This window comes from Bombus bifarius, unplaced genomic scaffold (assembly GCF_011952205.1).
Source record: "Bombus bifarius isolate JDL3187 unplaced genomic scaffold, Bbif_JDL3187 scf7180000008008, whole genome shotgun sequence".
Lineage (NCBI taxonomy): Eukaryota > Metazoa > Arthropoda > Insecta > Hymenoptera > Apidae > Bombus > Bombus bifarius.
Genome location: NW_022884386.1, coordinates 4579438 through 4597359, shown reverse-complemented (window position 1 = coordinate 4597359; position 17922 = coordinate 4579438). Strand labels below are relative to the sequence as shown.

The 17922-nt window shown below is 46.9% G+C and overlaps 1 protein-coding gene across 1 annotated transcript in view; it reads right to left on the bottom strand.

Annotated features, from left to right (window-relative positions):
- LOC117206705 (LIM domain only protein 3-like) overlaps positions 1 to 3169 on the bottom strand; it is a 68581-nt gene extending 65412 nt beyond the window's left edge. Inside the window, exon 1 of the mRNA XM_033446273.1 lies at positions 3018 to 3169. The gene's annotated coding sequence lies outside the window, so the exon portion shown is untranslated. The remainder of the gene's footprint in view (positions 1 to 3017) is intronic.
- Positions 3170 to 17922: the final 14753 nt, after the last annotated feature.

The following is a 17922-nucleotide window of genomic DNA, read 5'->3' as shown; positions in this document are numbered from 1 at the left end:
TTTTTTCCTTCTTCCACGGCCTGACCCACCTTGCCCAAATTCCACTTACCTCCGCTACCGCCTGTGTCTGTCCCGCGTTTTGTCGTCACGCGACCGATTCTACTCTTCTTTATCTATCGTTCGCAATCCATGATTTTGCCCGCGTATCTCTTCTCAACGTCCGTGAGCACGTCGTCGTCAGGCTCGTTACTCGACATTGATATTCGACGTTGAACGCGATTGGTTTCTAGTTTCTACACATGAATATAGTCACGTTACGTTTCACGTATCGTCAAGGATTTCGCTCAAATGTTTCTCTCGATCCTACTGTAATCGACAAAGAGCATCTTAACACGGTTAAATCAACGAGGGTCTCGAAATAATGAGAATTCGAATCGAGATAGAAGCCGGCAGGTGCTTTCTAAATAGCCCGTGAAAGACTTCCTTCAAAATGCTAATCGATACACTTAGATCGTTTTAAGATAAACGTCATCGATTGACGAGGAAGCGAGTTGCGGCACCGAAACGGCCAACGATAATAATTCCGTTCCGGCGGCGAACGACCAATCTCCTTTTCCATTTAACATACATCGCTAATAATATCTGACTAGCGGAATCGTGTTCTGCCTCGCGCTCTCTCTTTTTCTCACTATTCCGCTCCCTTTCACCGTCCTCGACCACTGGACGATCTTCCGACGAGTCTGTAGGGGAAGGTCGGAACTGCAATCCGGATATCAAGCGAATCCGGCGGACCGGACAGGTTGAACGCGGACGTGTCACAAAGTCGTCCTAAAGAGTACCATCGATACCAATTTAAAGCGAATATCGGCCGCGTTTTCGCGGATATACCATTATCGACTTCCAAATCGAAGTGATTTGGACAAGCTTTACCCGATCCACAGCCTTCCCGACCGTTCAAACAGCCGTCACGGACACGTGTAATTAAATTTAACGCGCTATCCGCTGACCTTCCCCGTGACCCACATACTCCAGCCATCCCCATCCAGCCTGTTTCTTTTCCACTATTTCCGTTTCAACGTTATCGCGTCCACTCCGCGAGACTCGATTTGATAATCGAATGGAAACGGTGGGCCGCGGCGCGGCGTCGCGCGGAAGCGCCATTAAAATCGAGGGTCGCGCTTCGCATATTGAAACGACGATGATGGTAACGTCGTTTATCGGCCAGCCCGGAATTACCACGCACGATGGACGAATAGAGGGACGTCGATGTGGACGTGGTGCAATCGCAACGGCGAATTTCAAGTGGATTAAAAAGAATAAAAACAAGAGGCGAAACATATTATAAAGGTCTCGGTAGGTACGGCGAAGAGTTACTGGTTCGCGGGAGAGCAGTTACGAACATCAGGTATGCCCGTAAAGCAATTAAAGGCTGAATTGCGCATTTGTTGGAATTTAAATGCAGCAGTTAAGGAAAATGAGTCGGTTTTCGCGCACGATATAATTTATTCGTTCGGAAAAGCGCCAAACTAATTCCGCCGTTTCATATTCGTCGTCTATCGACTTCGATGTCGAAAAAGGAAGGAAAGGCGAAAGAGAGAAGAGTAGGTTCGATCGAACGATCGTTGAACGATAATACGAGCGAGCGAGCGCGCATCGATCCGTGTTTACTTTTTTAAAATTCGTCGGACGGTCTGTCGGAAGGAAAGGGCACGCCGTGCCCTCGTCGTTCGTTGGTGATTGCGGATGCCTTCTTCACGGCCCCCGATGTAATTTTCTGAATGACTGCGTAATTAAAACTCTAATTTCCTGCGCTTAATTGACCGGAGTCTTGGTTCCCTCCTTGCTTGGGTTTCTCTCGCTCCTTACCTCGACACGACTACTCGCGCGCCAGTCACTCTCACCTCCTGTCGTCCCTTGCTCCATCTCGTAAAGCAAAGAAAGGAGAAGACAGCCCGCCATTCTTCGCGCCTTTAACGCGAAAACTTTTTGCGCGTCAGGCTTACGAGGTGGCGGTGTTAATCGAAAGAAATTTACGGCTTCGTTCGCGCACGACCTCCACCGCTAAACCTTCCGTTCGCCTTTCCCTCCTTCACGAATTCTCTTCTACGAATACTCTTTCATGAATTCTCACTCCCGCCAACGAAAGACACCAGATTCTTGGATTCGATCGAATCGCTGCGTTTCTCTTTCTTCGCCTTTTGCGATAAAAGCCCTTTGAACGAGGGACAAAAGTAGTCCTTGAAAACATACAACCGCGGCACTGTTTGCGCCCAATTTTCACGACGCTCGCGCCGCGCCGCCTACGAGTGTCTGGATAATTACATCCGTCTCTGCTGGCCGGAGGCAATTATAATTGCCGACTCCTTTCGTAATTATAAGTTTCTGCGAGACTTGGCGTGGCGTGCCAGCATGCTCGCTGGTACAGAGAGAAGGTTGGCTGCTGAGGGTACGTGTGCTCATGGCGGGCAAGGTCTGGCGGAAAGAGAAGAGACTATCGGAGGACGAAAGGCGAGGGGACGAGCGGCACGTTGCACGTGAAAACGTTAATTGGGGTGACCTGCTCAGAAACTAGTTACGGGAGCACTGTACTGGCATTCCACGGATCCCACGCGACATTGAATACATACATGCAAACGAACGGGTGCGCCAACTAACGTTTTATTCTATCTGAGAATAGATGCGTTCCACGAATATGGAAAGGCATTCTCGAGATCGTTGCATCGTATGATCGTTATTTATTATCGTATCTTTGCTCGTAGTTTCTTTCGTTTCTTTTCTCGAATTAATATCTTATCATCGCCGTTGAACACGTTACAAACGTTCTTCGTTCGAGCGAAAACTCACGGGACGGCCTTTTAAGCAGAAAAGCTTCGTAACGAATAAATGGTATTGTGAGAACGGAGCATGAAATATGTAGTGTACCGAGGTGTTCCTGAGAACCACTGCGAGAACGACGGCAGTCGTGGAAGAAAGTGGAATTGCAAATAAAAAGTTGCAGAAGTAGCGCGTAAAGTATAAGGTAAACCAAAGTAAAAGGAGTGACTAGATGGTAGAGGATAGAAATGGATGTTACTTACTTAGACTTCGGAGCATTTCTATCCCTCCAGTTTCCTCTTTTCTCGCTCTCCATGTCGCTCATACGATTCCCTTGGTTTACTTCTCTTCGCCACGTCATTCTTCTTCATCAACCTCTCTTCTTATCCAGCTCTCTAGCAACGTCCACGTTGTTCTGCCTCTCTTCCTATTTCTCTCTCTCTCTCTCTCTCTCTCTTCCTCTCTTCCTTTTCTTTAACACGCTTTCTAAATTCTACTCCTTTGTTGCTTTCTTTATCATCCACTCCGCTTTAATCCATTTTATCGTCTTGCCTCTTTGTTTTTTCCCTTCCTTTATAATCCTCTTTCAGTTTCCCTTCCCGCCTCCTGTGTCCGTCTCTTTTTGTTCCTAAAAACATGACAGTTGCTAAAAATATGACAAAGTCGCATTGAATGGTAGCTTTTCACGTTTCCCACGGTGAAAGAGCTTTTCTTCTGGTCGCTGTCGCTTCTTCTTCTGCCATCCGAGAGGCAAACCGCTATCCTATGTCCCGTAAAATCCTCCTCGAACCCTGACGCACGGCTTCCGCAGTTCTTTCTAACTCGTTCAGCCACCCCTAAAGGTGTTGGTGAGTTCGTTTCAAAGGTGTTCGCCGAGAAACTTGCGGGACTACCAGATTTTCTCAAAGCTAATGATCTTCTTCGTTAGAGTAGCGACGCGCGTACAAAAGGCTCCAATTACGGTACCTAAGGAAAATTACGAAATAACGAGACCACCGTTCGACGCTCCCGGGCATACGGAATTTCGATCTTCCCCGTTAGACGCCAGCGTACCGCGAAGAGAACTTAATATTACGAATAAGAAATAAGGAAGGCCGACCACGAGCCAACCCTCCCTCCCATCGACGTACCCACACCAATTGTCCTTCTTCGTACCTCGATTTCTTTTTTTCGTCACACGATTGCGAAGACTTGCTAGCTTTTTGATTTCAACCGAAACTTCCACCCGCTCGTCCCACCCTCTCCGACACCCACGCACAGCTGCTTTTTAACCCTCGCTCCCTCCCCCTCCCCTCTCCTTTGTAACTGGCTCTCTTTTTCGTGGACGCCGCGATGGAAACGGTGGCTTCGTGGCACGGAGAAGTTAATTATAAGCGATACCAATCTCTCGGGGTTGTTGGGCGGTTGGTAGAACTGGGAAGCCATGACAGCCAATTACCACCCCGTGCCGACCCTCGCGCACGAGCCACCGCTCTCTTCCTCCTTCTCCTACCCTCCCTCTCCTTTCACTCACGTTCTCCTTCCTTCTCTCCCTTTACTTCTTCCACACCTCTCCGTTCCTCCTTTTCCTTCACTCGAAACTTTCCCTCCCATTCTCTCCTGCCCTATCTTCCCTACATCCGTTTCACACGAACGCACGCACACGGTCGCGGTCACGGACGTTGATGCGCGCGTGCACGCCAACGCGTACACACTTACACGTGCTCTCTCCCGCCAGTATAGGAAATTAAAAGACTGGGCGATGATTGCGCGCGGCCCAGCCTGGCCTTTCCACCCCCTCCCCCTCCCCTTCCGCCGCAAACCACCCCGTGTCCCGGCTCTCGGCCTCCTTCGAAGCCCTCCCTGCAATCTACCGTACCGGCTCGGCTACCACCGGCAGAGGAAAGAAAAGAGAGAAGGCATTCGTTCTGCTTAGCGAAAATTACAGAATTGGTCGGGAAAAGTGATTGGGATTGGCCCTTTTACCGCGTTTCTCCGTGCCTCGTTTCGCCTCGTTAAAGCACCCGAAACGGACACCCTGTTTAACCTCCCCAGCTGTCTGGCTCGCCTCGTTCGCCGGAAGACGGATTTCGATTATACGTCTTCGACGTGGCCGCGTGTCTTAACTAAAATTGACCTTAAACGATACCACGTCCGAATGTAAACTCCGTGTAATCCGAAATCCTACGCCATCGTCCAGAGATCCGTAACAGGAACCCGGGCATCCCGTTGTTCGCGAATGAAATAACAAAAAAGATAAACGTTTTATCCTTGTTCGCGCCTCGCAAGCGTTACGTTGAACAAACAGAACGAATCGAACTGGTAATGCGTCCATGTCGCAGAGCCTGCGCGCCATTCGTCCCGCGGATCGCTTCCATCCATTAGAGGCTTATGTCAACCGACAATAGGGATTAACCTTCGGCAGAATGCAACGAGAAAGCGGCAACGGCTGCCATGACAGCGATCGTACCGGGTGTCGTTTTTAAGCCGCTTCCTGGTAACGCAACGCCTTGTTTACAGTTCCTGTGAGAAACTCTGGCTCGTAGGTTGCTTGAGGAAAATTACATCCAGCTGAAATAGACGTTCTATAGTTGTCGGTTAAACGCGCTTAAGATGAGTTTACTTTGTCGCGTTTCCAATGTATGTTGTATCTCGATCTTATTCGCAATAACGAAGAATGGACGGAGGATCTTTTATCGAGGCTCCTGAGACCTCTGGAGTTGCGTTAGAGGACGACGACTCTAGGAGATAATTATTACAAATAACGCGAGGAATCCTGACTATTACCGGTTAGCGATTTAATAGAATTATTCGTCATACGTGTTCAGTTAATTAAAGTAGAATGGAAATTCTATAGATTCCAATTCAAGCTATTCCACTTGCAGCCCTTATAATGCACTATCCTGTTTTAGTTATGGCTATTTTATCGAGAATAATTGTACGAAGAACACTTATTGAAAGAGAATTTCCTCTCAAGGATCCCAAGACTCCTGCATCTACAGAAGGCAAACGATAAGAAATATGAAAAATTCTAGTACGTACTATGATCGCTGCACGATATCTACAAAGTGAAACGTACAATTATAACTTTGCGTGGTTGGCAGAGTTGGCCTGTGCACCAAATAGATTAAGTCTATCAAAGCAAAATGAATATTCTGTACACCTCGATCGAACCTGCTCCATCCGCATAAGTACTTTTTCTCCGTTCCATTCTATTTCAATTGAAGGTGTCGCGTTTGAAATAATAACAATAATAATAATAATAATAATAATATGAAAAATAATAGCTAAAAAGAAAATTTCCTATCAAGGATTTCGAAACCATTCGAGATCTTCCTTCGAGGAGCAACGACAAACAGCGAGGAATCCTGTACACCACGACCTCTGTTCGATACCCATAAAGCGAAACGCTCGGTTATGACTTAGCGCGGTTGGCAGGGTTAGCTTGTTCGCCAATTAGGTTGAGTTAATTATAACCGATGGTTATCAGCCGGTTAACTCCGACACGCCATTACCTCACTTTACCTCCTAGCATCCAGTCCCTCTTGCATCGCCGTCTGAACCTCATCTCTCTGCGAGTGTCACTTTGACGCGTCTGGCGTATCTCCGAGCCACCCTACGCGATCGGCATGCTAATTTCTTAAACTCTGCAATTTATAAAAGCGCGTACACACTTGCGACAAAGCGTCGTAATGAAAGGTTGCGGAGAAACTTCCCGCCGGTCTCTGTTTGCACGAAAACTTGCGACTTCCTCGTACGACATCAAAGCGACGAGTCACGCTGCTCGTGAACAAGTCTTCAACGTAACTTGGATGTACGCTGCATTTGATAGCTTGTCTTTCTAACCCCGCTTAACGCTTTTTGCTAGTGTTTACAGGGCTTAATACTTTTCCAGATACCAGTGATCGCGAGCTCTACGCTTACTTGCTTTCCGTATAGCTATCGTGCCCACTACGAAATTTCTAAGCGATCGTTAATTCCAGAAAGGAAACGAGGATAGAAAGGAAAAGTATCGGAAGTAAAAAATTTTCTGTCTCTAGTTAAAGTTCGGAGAAACCCGAAGTGAAGAATTCCTATTGAATCGAATATCGAGGCTTTTAATCCAGAACAATGATAGGAATACGCCTAGAAATAAGAAATAATCATAGGAATAAGCCTAACGAACGATAGCAGCGAAACAATGACGGAACCGAGGATTGCGAAATTGTCTGATCTCTCTGTGGCGCGTCTCGGGTAACGTCAACGTCGAGACGGTATCGAGGCTGTTAATGATTTTTAGACAGTTTCTATGAAACAGAAAATTCAAAGCCGACCGTTCCGACGTTTCACGAAATTGCGTACACGTGTGCTGAAATTAGATCGTTTGCTTTGAAGCGATATTATGCCATCACGCGAGCAGCTAGTTCAAGATCAAAGCGAATCGAGTTTTTTCACGGTGTCTGGCCGCGGCATTTACCTGTGACGGAGACAAAAGAAAATTACGTCGCGTAATCAACCCCTCAACGACGTGTTTTAAAAACGAATTTGTTTACGTACTAATTTACGTATCAATAGCCAGTTTTTATTCGGGAACAGCTTTGTTAATTGCTTCTGAAAACGATATAGCCAAGGGGTAGCGATCGGAACGTATATAACCCCCTGCCTTTCAAAGTGTAAAATAACGCGACGTAAGCCCTTTACCGGCGTCATGGTCGACACGTAGAAAGGATGGCAGGAATCGAAATCGTACGAAAAGTTACTTTACCTAGCGAAGCACGATATTGAAGTTAACGGTCGAAGCGTTTCTCGAGAAATCAATCGGAGAATGGCCTCGTTAATCTGGCGGGGTGGTTTCTGGATGCTCGGTTGCTCTTACATCACGTAATAGTATCGGGCCATCCCCCCGTTGGCCTTAACCCCCACGACCTCTCCCCCGCGGCAACTCTTCGGTCCGAACCACCCTCACTCACTCTCTCTCTCTCTCTCTCTCTCTCAACCTCTCCGCCGTTTCCCAGCTAAGTCTGCGAGTGACTGAGTGGTTATTTAGGTAAGAGCCAGTCTCCCCGCGCAGAAGCTGCCACCCACCCCTCTCGCGCCACCACGCTTAAGTAATGGTCCCGCAACATATTGTGCAAAGAAAAACTCGCTCGCTTATTTACGCTACTCCGCTTGACGGAGAGAGAGAGAGAGAGAGAGAGAGAGGCAAGGAGAGCGAGTTTCTTCCGACTTGTTTGAGGCTCGATTGGACGAGAAAAGATTGCAGATCAAGACAAATACCGATGACGGAGATGTTCTCAGGATTGCAGCAAGAGATTAGAAGCGATTAAGCTCAAAGATATCTATGGTAGCTGAAAACAGCAGAATATAAAAAGTAGGGAGTTCAGAGATTAAGCTCAAAAATATCTAATCATATTAAACTCCTCCTTGATTTTTTATATAGCTGATCTTACTCTCGTCGATGTTTTCAACTAACTGCTTACCTAAATATAAACTAATCAGAAATATTCACTGGAGAAAATATAGAATCGAGGTTCCCTAGAGATGAACTTCCCTCGATAGCCGATGAAAATGAAATTTCGACTGCTGATCGTTCAACGAAGCCGTATTTCGAACTAACGATTCCCACCTCCAAGTGTGAAATACTCGGAGCTCAACCCTAAGGGATCTTTCGTCGGCCAATTAATGGGAGAAAGATCGAACGGTAAGAGTCATTGGATACCGATTTGCATCGTAATCCGTGCACCCCCGGTGGCTAGGGTTGACGCAACAAAAATAACATCGGCTAGGCTAAGGGAAGCTCATACGTGCTGCTCCTACTAATGCCGGCCTATCCGTACAAATAGCTGCTACTCGACCGGCATAATTACAGATTAGATGAACGGAAGATAGCTCTTAACTGCTCCGCGCGAAGGGTGGCTACGGAACGCGGGATGACCGCCACCATCATTCGAGATCAATCGGGGTGCACGCGATTCTGCACGCACACGCATGCCACACACTCAGCTCGGTGAACGATACCTTCTCGCATCTCGTGGTTCCCTGTAGCGGAGTTAGCCGGCACGTGTCGAAGCGCCGGTACACGTGCGACTCTCCGACGAGAATCGATATTCTTCCGTACCCCTCGTGATATCGGCCACCTCGTATATTATTTTAACGCGCTTTAAGCTCCCTTCTCAACCCGCGATCCTTCGTACGTACGAATTTGTCGACCATCGCGCAGTTCTGCAGTTCCCATGACGCGTAATCGTTTAATGATTTTCGCCACGCTCGCCATTTCGTATGTACGTATCGTCTTCTTTTATGTCGACGTTAGGTACGTTACAACGAAGAATGTCCGTTGGGGCAATCGCGTTTCGTATTTGTAACGGCCGGTCGACCGTGTTCGTTCATCGTGAAACTCGATGAATTAGCGACGTGAAGCACCGTATTCGTCTAATTGGAGATCCAGCATCCTTTACCGAGCGCAAAGGTAGTCGAACGTTCTATTTTGGAGATACGTTTTCGTGTTTTCATTACGATTCCAAAGAGATAAATGGATTTTGATAGCGCGGCGTTGGCTGGCGATTTAATTAATTTTTAAGCGAAAGACAAAAACGGTGGCGTGCAACGGCGAACAATAGGACCATTTGAGCAATAAACAAAAACGGGTACGCGGACGCCGATGGAACAGTCAGCGGCGACACGCGGGAGAACGGTAGGGTAGAGATGATCTGATTACGACCGCATCATGGGAAAGTCAACTCGCAAAGCGAGGGTAGAAACTCGATTCATCCTATCGTATCCTATTGTGCGAGCACTGTCACCGATGCGTATAATTCGAAGGGATCCAGCGCGCGTCCGCACGCTTCGGCATTAATTTCCAAGCACAAAAAGGTGCAGCACGGCAAACCCAGCGCGCTCCGTTCGCCTCCCATCGTTTCATCGTGCACGCGATCGAAATTCGAACGCGAACCATTAGCGTTTCCCGGAAGCTACTTTCTACTGGTTCTCGGATTTCGACTCCTAGCTGCAGCAGCAGCAGCAGCAGCAGCGTGGAATCGATAAAGATCGAAATAGGGGTGGCTGTGACCGAGGAGATATCATTAATCGTCCGGCGAAAAATTTGGGAATCGGGAAAAGCGCAGAAGCGGGTATCGTTCTGTGTCGAAGAACGAACGAACGAGAGTAAACGAGAATCGGCCGCATTAGGAGATGGAAGGAAACGGGAAACGGCCTCGCGACAGGAAGAAACCACGAAGAAAAGACGGCCCACAATGGGCCGTTTATCAAAAGTCGTGATACCAACGCTGGCCGCGCCTTTCTAGCGGCGCGGTCCATCAATAAAACCAAGTGATTTAGCGAGTCCCTGGCGGGCGTACGGGGAAAAGCAAGGTGGTGGAGCACGAATTTCCAAGATAAAGGGGTCAACAATGGACGGTAACCAATGGTTGGTATTCGGCTAGTGTCGAAACGCCGCCTTCCAATCACTCGCCGATAACAATGCCCTCAGTCTGGTTTATAAATCCGCGCATTGTTGCCAACTTAAAAGCTCTCGCAACGAGAAACCGAGGGGGGGGGGGGAGGGAGCAAGAAGACGGACGAAAAGGGAGAGGAGGGATAGAAGGGAGAGAAGGACGAAGAAGGCGAAGGGGGGCGGAGAGGAGGCTAAGACTAGGGGGAGAGAATCTACTCAAGATCTCGGGCGTTGAAAGCACCGTCGGAAAGGTAGACGAGGAGAGAGTTAAAGGAAGAGGCGAACGATGGAAAAGAGGAACGAAGGCCGGGAGCGTGGGTGTTTAAAGAGTGGAAGCGAGAAGATGGTGGCAGAGCTTGAGAGCCGTGTAAAAGCATTGAGAGCACTTTAATGAATACGATTAGGGGCGTTAACTGTGAAGGATTGCCAAGCCGAAGAAAGCGCCACGCCAGGGAAAGCTCTTTTCCGGCGCCTTCGGCCGAACCAAGGCTAGGTCCTTCGTCCTCGTCCTCGTCGTACTCGTCACCGTTACTGATGAAATTTTCGGTCGACTATGCTATCGCTTGATTCAACTTTGATACACCGCTCTCCTATTAGCCTGAAATCCGTATTTCTTGATAATTCCCCTCTTCGTTGACGACCTTTCGTCACACTCGTGAAAATTCCAGTCGTCGCGACCGTGCGTTACGTTCGCTCGTCGTTGTTCCTTTAGAGTTGACACGTTCATACGCGTCGTTTGCCTGGATTTATCGAATTTACAGCGCGTCTTTGTTTTATCGTTTCGTGGAACAGTCACCGCGACGCCACAGTACGATCAAGTGTTCGGCGTTATTTAAATTAACTTCACGAATTTCAAGGCACACAGTCGAGGTTATTTACTTCGTCGAGAAGCGCAAGTTAGGAAACGTTAGCCCCGGCATCGGCGTATCTCCGTCAGATGCACTTATCTCCTCGGCTGAATGCGACGTCGTGCTATCAGTATGCGAACGACAAACCCACTTCCTATGCACATTCTCCTTTTTTCTTGTCAGTCCAGTCTACCGGGAATAATCTGCCTCATTAGCGAGCCGATAGAAGCTAGCTGCCTACGCGAAACGAATCATCGCGACTATGGAAAATCGATCGCGTGTGTGTTTGCCATTTAACCGTTGTAAACCGGTGCTTTTCGTAGCTCCAATTAGCGGCGATACTGGTACTTACGCGATCAGACGCATTTCTTCGATGTTAGCTGCGAGGATACGTAAACAGGATTTGTTAATTTATAGCCACGACTATGTGTGATGATAGCCAATTATGAGCGGAATAAACTCGGAGTAAACTCTTCGTCAAATCGTCATTAGGATATAGGTAGCACATACCAAGTAAAAACAAGAAAATTATTTGATCTGATTGCTATATGAAAAGAAAAGTCGAAAATGTCTCTGCAGTTGCATCAAGAAACAGCTGTCAGCTGTTGAAAAGAAGAAATAGACGCGTTCCACGCGCGATTTCGAGCGCTCACACAATGTAATCGCGGAGTCTTTAATCTCAAGGATGATCACAGTAACGGGCCGTATTACTTGCGGCCATCGTGTCCAACTCCATTTCCGGTTGCGACCGATGCCCCCGCGTCGAGAGTCAGTTCAGCCTGTGGAAACAGAGAGAAAGAGAGAAAGAGAGAGGAAGAGAGGGAGAGAGAGAGAGAGAGAGAGGGACAGAGAAGGCGAACACGCACAGAACACACCGCCACGCGTCGTCGTCCGTCAAGGCAGCCGCATAGGTACGCAAATGCGCGCGTACGTGTGAACGACGTGACGCTGGGTGCCTGCCACTCGACTCAACCGCACTAGCTGACTCCACGCAATTATAGATCCCTAATTACGAGCCCGCATGCCCTGCTCGGTACACCTATTCCTCTCTCGTTTCCACCCCCTGATTCCCCTTCATCCAGCATCCCTTTCTATAACCCTAACTCCGATCCTCGTCCTCTCTTCCCCGTCTACTCTCGTGCTACTATTACTACCCGTGCCCGTATCTCAATCCCTAACACTCCTCGCCTCTATCGGCTTCTCCGTTCTATTCGTCCATCTTCCTCCTTCCTTCTCTACCTTCCGCACCGATTCGTGTTTTTCCCTTCCGTTCCACGAGAGAAGAGAGAACCGGCCTCATCCCGTCATTCCCGACGTTCCCGCCAGTCCTCCGCTCCCTTTGCCTCTTCCTTCGTCTCTACTACCATCTCACTTCAGTTCGGTTAATTAACTCCCACCTCATTAACGTGCCCAACCGAGCAGCATTCTCTTCTGCGGAGAGTAAGCAATCCATCGAGCGCTGCTTGCATCCCGTCGCACGTTCCCCGGTACCACGTGTTATTAATAATTGTTTCTGACCGACTCTCTGATGACCAATCTTGCGTTCGGTATTACACGCGATGTCTTTACACGGGTAAGAGGCTGCCCGATGCGTATGATCGACGTCGATGTGTACGTGTGTATGCGCGCGCACGAGTAAAGCAGGCGGACCAGGCGCAAGTGTACGAACACTCTTACGGAGAATCTAATTAAAGTTTGATCTTATTACGTCGAAATATAATGATATCTGGTTTATAACGCGTTTAGTAATTTTATGCGGGAAGGGATACGGCGAGCTAATTAAGCGCGTGCACTTCAGCCGCATGCGAGCTCGTTGATATATCCCACTTTGCTCTGCTCGTTTTCTCTCTTTCTCTCTGCTGGTATATACATATACGTGTATTTCTTTTTTCCTTTTTTCCACGTTCTTTCGCGTCTCTTTTTTTGCCAGGCTGCATGTGCTCATACATCGAGACGTCGACTCCCGTCTCTGCTCCTTTCTTCCCTCGAGCACGATGATATATTATTGAACGCGTTTATGGTCGCTCCATGTCGTTCGAGTCTTGTTTCAATTCGTTTAGATACACATTCTAATTAAGCTAGCTACGAAGATACACGTCGGTTCGTTTTATCGAACAATAAGCGCATATCGTTTCGTCGCTTGTTCTCTGATCCACCGTCGAAGCTGATGGCTTTAATAAGAGCATCGCGAACGAAGATCACGCCAATTAACGAATAACCTGCGCACCGAAGCAAACCAACGCGACGGTTCAAAATTGATCGTTGCATACGTATGAAGTTGAAAGATCTTATATCTGTCGGAAAAAAGAAGAGGATGCCGCATCTTTTTTAGAAACTTGCAAAGTCAGACTGTGTTACGAAATATCGGATATCGAGTAAACGAACGTTCGTTCCCTCGCACCGGTGACTGGCACACGTGGCCCGGAAACGTCATCTATTTTTAAATATTAAACTCCGAGTGGGAGAATTTGCCGATGACCCAGACAGCTTAATTGTCAAGTTAGAAAATCGGGTCAGTGACGGGGACCTTGCTCGGAGACCATAAGTTCTTGTATCACGGACGCAAATAAGACCTCGCCCTCATAAACTAACCGATAAATCACAATTGATTTTGTCCCGGCCAAATCGATCTTCTGTTTCGTTAACGCGATCTACAATATCTTGATATCCACGATGCTGATTCCATCTATGAACGTAAGTATAACTGATCGAATATTAGGTATAAATAGGTGGGTGGTTAATTACAAATGTCGTCATCGATGTGGCAAATGAGACGCGTCATTAAGCAGGTAGAATTCCATTTGCAGGCGAGACCGGATGAGACAGCTGAGGAGCTGCTGTATTTGCGTGAGATTTTAAAAAAGAAGTCCGAGGAAAGTAAGGCGACGCGTCGATCGAATAACGAGCAGATTTAAATCGAGTTCGAACTAGCAAGTGCACGGTGGGTACCGGTTTAACGTGTTCCCTGCGACATTTCAAATCGTTTCAAATATTTATTTCACGCTGCCGTCACGGATCTTCTACGTCGTTTTGCATCATTAACGAGGGCTAACCTCGTTCGTGAGGCAGATAGCTCGAGACTCTTTCAACGATAGCGATCCCTCACCGATACACCCACGGATATTAAGGAACCATTCATAATTTTAAGATCGCGATTGTAGTCTCGTCGCGAATCTAACGAAATGAACCTACGATGGTTGGTGAGAAGGTGAAAGAGGTAGTCGAAAATGAATGAAAAATAAGCAGATAGTTTTAGCGAAGTTACTTAGACCCAATTAAGTTGAGTTTACGTTAGAGCTAGGTAGCATTCTCGGCTTCTACGTATCAAAGAGAGAGGATCGCAGGGGGAATGGCAGAATGTTGAAGATGAGGCGAGCGGGAGGAGCAACGAGAAGGAAGATCGACGGAGGATAAGGGAGAGAGAAAGAGAAGGATGATGGGAGTTCAGTTTCCCCCTGTTAAGAGGGTTTGCTTGTATCCCTCGAGATGCGCATACGTCATCCGATTAAAATTAGTAATTAGCTAATTAACTTAAAGCACGCAGCACTCCGGGCTAAGTAAGTTGACCGCCTGATTATGATGCATCGCTTCCGAGTTCGAATCTGCGCGAGTGTTCGGTGCTAACTCGCAGGATCTCCAAGAAGAATGTAGAAGAAAGGAGGGGGGGGGGGAAAAAAGAAAAGGTAAAAGGAGAAGAGATCTCGACGGAAGTGAGAAAATGGGAAAAAGTAACCGCGCTTGATGGAGAGTACAACGTTCCCGGCGAGAATTGTTCCTGACGATTTATTTCTCGAGTTACCAACGACACGCTTATCGCGGTTGCCTTAACGCTTTCTTAAAAGCAAAGTTACTATTTTCTTTTTCGATCGAGCTTGTAACGTGTACCAGAAATTCATTCGTGCAATCGTCTTCTTCGAGTTCGTTCGCGACCGAAGAACGCAAAATGAAATCGTCTTAGAAAGAATTTTCAAGAATTTTCACGCGCAGAATCTCCCCGTAATTTCATAAATTTCCTTACGGATACCCGAAACTCGATTAAGCAAATCTGAACGGTGATTAATCGATGCTAAATGAAAACGTACCTAAGGTGGCGCCTGACAGTCTATAGCTACGAAATCATCGTTGCGTATCGTATATTGCGTATCTCGGCTCGCATATTCCACTTTTGCCGTACGTTCACGCGAAGGCCAGTGACGTGAGTGGAAAATTGATATATGCACGAAGTGATATCTCGTGGAAAAGTGTATAGTATCGTGGTATTCGAAGTAACGCGAGCGAAGGGACGCGCGTCGTCGAGAGTGATTCAGAAGTGCTTTCCCGTGTTCCTTAACTAACCGTTCGTCGGTCCTGTGGACGCATCGCGTCGCGACGACCGTACTCGCCCCAAGTAGGATCACGACAAGGACCATGCGAAAGGTCTTTCTCTTCCCTCTCTATCTTTCTCTCTTTTCAATTCCCCTTCAAGCGATCCCTCTTTCGATACTCAGCCTCTCAACGACTGTTCCAACTTCTCGAATCTTCTTCGTTGTTGTTACATGTTCTTCGGTTTCGTGCTCGTCCCGTTTGCGAATAATCACGAATAATCATCCCGACGCGGCTATTTGTTGCATTTGCATTACGTCTACGTTCCAAGCGGCGTTAATTCGTTTTAATATACCGAATAATTTCGCGTAACACGCAAACAAATAATAAAATCGTAGGTTATTAATATTTACGCGATATTACGTATTAAAATGTTTATATCGATTTCGGATACAGTCTGTTATTTGAAGTTAATGAATCTCAAACTGCTTAGAGCGACCGTATCAATTTTATGTACAGAATTTCGATATAATCCGAGTATACGTATAATAAACACTTTTGTATTATATTCTCCGAGTAGGATTTCCTAACATACACTAATTTACTTTTCACGACTTTCGAGTGCAGGCGAGCGAGAATCCTTGGAGACAGATTCGTGGTTTCATCCTCTAAGTGACAGTAATGTGGCCAGGATTGCGACCATTGGAAAGTCTCGGAAGCAATGTATCATCGTTAAAGGACTGTAAAAGATGCGTCTATGCTACTCTTTTTCCACTTCTCTTTACCCTTCTATCACGGCCAGTCAGATAAACATTTATTTTCCAAATCATGAATTGTACGGAATCGAAAGGGAACTCTCGGATCTACGAACTCGTAGACCAATAAATTTCACTTGAAAAAACATCTACTCGACTAAATTGTTCTTTGAACGCAACTAGGAGAGAATGAACGCAGGCGTCGACAAGATTTTCGATCGACACAGTTGTTCTCTCGCGTAATAGGACCCGTATGTGTAATTTGTCGCAGGATCAACGGTTGTATCTCGATTAGAATTTCTTTGTACCCTCATACACGATGTACGTGTCTCTCCCTTTCTCTGCTTCTCCTTCTCTACCCCGTGTCTTTCGAGCGTAGTTCTCGCGGACCAATGCGGGTTCCTACGGGACAACGTTGCCATCCCAGATTCCTTTTAACGAACTATTAACATTAAATCCAGCCGAGGCATTAAACGAGCCCACATTTCAAGAACATCGGAAAAATTCCATGGTCCCGTACTCTCCTAACAAATCCAATACTTCTTTCTCTCCCCTTTCGATATCGCGTCTCGTTAATCGCGCCAGTTAGCAAAGTGATTGGTCGAACGAAAAATCAGCAACGAATAAATCAAAATTCCTGATATCGATCGACGAAACGACTCGGGATGGTAGCCGAGCCTGACGACGACGTCGCTGATCCGAAAATCCTGAAAACACCCTTGGGACCGGCGCGGCACGGCATCCAAGAACCATGATTGTTCGCGAGTACGTCCATTTTCACGATCACGGCACGGTCACGAACTTCAAACTCTGTTCGATTGGTTGGTTGGCATTATAGCTGACTGTAATTAGTGTACGAAGCTGAAGGGGGATAGAGGGGTGGCAGAAGGGGTGGCAGCATACGTGTAATGCTCACGTTAATTACCTGACATGTTTAGCATGCATTACATCCACGTATACGCGATAGTAGCGCCGGCCCATCCTCACTGACTACCTACTCGCCTGTTACGCTCAACCTACGGTGTATTCGCAGCCGTGCCATGCGCATACCGTCAGGTAATGAGCGAAACGAGAAAATTTTCTGTAAGTTACTAGCACGAACTTGAAATTGAAAGGGACCCACGGGCTAATATTAAGGTAATCGGACATCGTTCGTTATTGCTTGCTCCATTTCTTTCCCCCTTCTCCCTTCCCCTCTAGCAAGCCCTTAGACTTCGTGCAAACGAACTATGTTACGTCGTTGTAATTTCACAGCAGTGACGTTGGGAAATTGATTTTATACGTTTCATAATACATTGATTTTTATGTAAAAATCGATCAAGAGTTTTACGAAAGAGATTCAATGTCGGATGGTGAAGGGGTAGGATATAAAAATCCCAAAAATCCTACGTGTATTTTCGACCAATCGCAGGGAGACGCAATCGCGAGGAAACACATCAACGGCAGTCGTAAATTCCCATTACGATTATAATAATCGACGCCGCGAATAGATCGATCCCCTGATTTCCGTTGAGACAATAGGGGTGGTTGAGTTGGTCTAACGCTGTGTTTAACAGGGTTATAAACTTTATATTTCCAACGCTTATGTGGAGGTACACTATTGAGTATGTATAAGTTAAGTAAGTGATTGATTTAATGAGACTAACCCGGTAATGACATGTGGACTATTCTAACGATGAAAGATAAGTGAAGTTTGTTCTTATGTGATTAACGGAGGAAAGCTCGGAGTAAGTGTGTCTTTTGAACTAAGGACGTGGATTCGTTGTTCACACTTTTCGTTAGGACAGTGAGGGTAACGATCCTATTCGTTCCTTTGCATCTGCCCCTAACCTCAAAAATACCAGAGTAAACT